General features: G+C 33.8%; 1 pseudogene; it reads right to left on the bottom strand.

Annotated features, from left to right (window-relative positions):
- Nucleotides 1–203: 203 nt before the first annotated feature.
- On the bottom strand, nucleotides 204–1,484 carry LOC140594520 (HIG1 domain family member 1A, mitochondrial pseudogene; annotated as a pseudogene).
- Nucleotides 1,485–3,566: the final 2,082 nt, after the last annotated feature.

The raw sequence follows: 3,566 nt of genomic DNA, 5'->3' as shown, positions 1-3,566 counted from the left end.
CACAAAGTACAATTAAATCAAGGTTAGACAAGACAACTTCTCTGGCATAGGACAGAGCACCAAGAAATTATATAGCATTGTTAAAATATGGATTAGGATTACTCTTAATGATATATTATCTGGTTTTCTCAAATATTAGCAGGGTAAATCTTTATCCCTAATCTTTATTTGTGTGTGTGTGTGTGTGTGTGTGTGTGTATGTGTGTGTTCACTTACTTTACTAACACTACATTTACCATGTTATCACCATGGAATGTAAATTCAGGTTAGACAAGAAAATTTCACGTATACTAAAGCATTCTGAAGTATGCCAAAGTTTTTGTATAAATGTCTGACCAAACCACCTTGCTGATAAATCATCAATCACTTCAAATATAGGTAATTTGTTAACATTTATGATTCTTACAGAGAAAATAAACAAACTTCAAACATTTAAAAAGTATTTTTCATTTACCTTTGCATTAGTACTTAAAATACACATTTCTATTTCAAGATGACATTTAAAAATTCTAATACAACATCAGCATAAATATAACTCTGCAATTACAAAAAAAGCTAAACTGGGATCCACAGTTAAGTAATTCTCATGTTTACAAGTACGGTTCTGAAATAAATACTACTAAGCAGCTGTTATCGGCTTTTTGGGTTTGGTTTAAATACACATATTTTCAGTTGTGGGGAAGCTTATACTCTTTGCACTGTTCTGAAAGGATTAAGAGCCCTAAAAACTGAAGTACTCAGTCTGCAAAACAGGCAGAAAAAAGTTAAATTAAATAGGATTCCTATATAACATCAAAAGCATGTGATATTCTGCAGCAATTGGGAGTACTTCAGGATTGGCAAACTGTCCTCTTTACAACTAATTTTAACAGAAGAGTTTAAGAAGGAGCATATTTTATCACTACATTTAAAGTGACATGTTTCTTTTGTGCTAATTTGATTCCCGTGAATGACCTAGCTAGTTAATTGGTCACCAGTAATTTGGTTACCAGGCAAATCAAGCCTGCAAGAAAGGAAGCCAATATCTAAATTACCATATTATTGTCTGACCCATTCAAATGATTTATTTTCAACATAAACATAAAAACTCACTATGAGATGCCTAACTAAAAAGCAAGCACCACCAACAAAACCAAGACAGCTTCTCTTCTTTTAAGGTTTAGGCTTTGCCCAGAATTCCTTATACATGGAATAGCCCATACCAAGAGTCATTGCTCCCACAACAAAGCCTTGAGCTGCCACACGCATGTGGATCCGGTGAACAGACATTTTAGTATTTCCGCTGCTCTTTAATATATATAATCCATATGCAACGATTGCTGCAAACCCCGCCATTCCAATGGGAACAAATGGTGCCTCTCTAGCTTTTCGGATAAGTTTAGATCCCTGATCTTCATCATATGAAGAAAGAGAAACATCTGTGCCAGTTGACATTGTGACTGAAGAATCCTCCGAAGACAACGCTCTGCCCAAACTCCAAAGGGCTTCTGGCTCTCACCCACGCCCGCGGTGCAGCCGGCTTCTTCTCGTCCCGCCCCTTTATCCCTAATCTTGAGTTTAATTTATAAAATATACGTATATTTTTAAAAGATTTTATTTATTTATTCATGAGAGACAGAGAGAGAGAGAGAGGGAGAGAGGCAGAGACACAGGCAGAGGGAGAAGCAGGCTCCATGCAGGGAGCCTGATGTGGGACTCGATTCCGGGTCTCCAGGATCAGGCCCTGGACTGAAGGCAGCGCTAAACCGCTGAGCCACCTGGGCTGCTCTAAAATATACATATTGATAATGTGATAATTTCAAGTTATACTTGACTGTAGCTATGTAATGATTCATTTATTAAAATGGATAAATGTTCTTCTGTAGGACATTTAAATGAAATACAAAAAATTAACCCCATCAGAAAACTTCCTAATTTTCCTCTTAAAAGCCAGAATTCTATTTAAGAATATATTCACAATAAAGTGCTCATATCTCAAATTAGTTAAATAAGCATATGGTAAATAATACCACTAAAATGTCATTTAAAAGGTAGTTAAACTATCTGGAAAGTAATCAGATTTATGCTTTGGAAAAAAGGTATCTTAGTATTTATGTTAGGTTATAATGAAGTACAAGAATATGTCAAACACAGTAATTTGGGAACCATGTCAGAGTAAATCCAGGATATTTTGTCATCTGGCATTTATGTGTACATTAAGAAATAATCTTGCGTATTGCTTTCCTATTATTTTGAAGCATAATTACAAAAATTACACAATTGGATTTGATGTCTAATGAATCAGAGTAGTTGATCTTCTTGAATCTATATTTTGTGTTTCAGTGAGATAAGTGAGGTCATCTAATTACATTCACACTGACCTCATTTGTTAAAAAAAGAATCTTGGAAGCATATGACACCGCATTGAATAATTTCATTATTGTTACCAAATCTTGGCTTTTCTGGACAGATGTGTACAGTAGAAGTGCTATGATACATAATGCATGCAACTGCTTACCTTAGCATCAGCTTTCACATGAAAAACTATTATACAAATTCCACTGTTATCAGAATGACTCTCTGTGACAATTCAAACACCTGGGGAATAATTTTGCTACAGATTTTGATATGGTAAGGAGCATTTCCTTCAAAATATGCCATCTTTTAAATCTTTTAATCTTAGAAAATTTGCCAACCTCTATATAAACTATTCTCTAATCTACATGGCCACCATTAATCTCCTCCCTGAGTTCAAGATCTGCTGCTTGGATATTGCCACTGTAATGCTCACTGCCAAATCAAATTTCATTTATTAGAAACATTAATACTTTATGCAATGCTCAATTCCCCCCACCTTTTCTTTATGGATAGTCAATGGCATTCTCTTATTCCCTGAGGTTCAAAAGTAATTGTTGCTTTCCTGTATTTTTAAAAATCCACTTAGTCCACAAGTATAGTTACAGCTTTCTCTCCAATATACCACTTCTCCATTTTCATTGCCATTTCCTTAAATAAGGCCTTCACTAATTTATATGTAAACTTAAGTTCCATGGGAAAAATGCAAACCTTACTGTTTAAAAATTATATCCTAATACTGTTCAAGTTCCCATCCACAGCCTAAAAATCTTAATCAACCTTTAAATTCAAGTATATGATGAATAATCCTTCAAAATCATAGTTAGCTCAAATAAAAAGATATAGTAAAAATAGTCAAACAAATGAATGCAAAATTAACTATTTTTTTCAGACAGTATAAGTTATTTTCCCAATTTGCTATGTTAAAATGTCAAGCAGGGCAAAAAACTGAGGAGAAATGAATAATATGGAAGTTAGATAATAAGATACACATGTTTTCAATTCTTTCTGGAAGAAGATATAGTAAAAATGAAAGAAAGGAGAAAGGAAATTAGGGATAATTAACTTTGTGAAGTGTTTATATACACTATTTGTAATATTATATGTGTGTGATATGTAATATAGAGTATTGCAAAGGCCTTATAATTGGCTCTTCTACCTGCTGGTACATGTCTTCTACAATCTATCTTGTATCATGAATGCATGATGAATCTTCCAAAACAATGCCTGCA

This window comes from Vulpes vulpes, chromosome 11 (genome assembly GCF_048418805.1).
Source record: "Vulpes vulpes isolate BD-2025 chromosome 11, VulVul3, whole genome shotgun sequence".
NCBI lineage: Eukaryota > Metazoa > Chordata > Mammalia > Carnivora > Canidae > Vulpes > Vulpes vulpes.
Note: the sequence above shows the minus strand (reverse complement) of the source record. Positions and strands in the feature narration are given on the sequence as shown.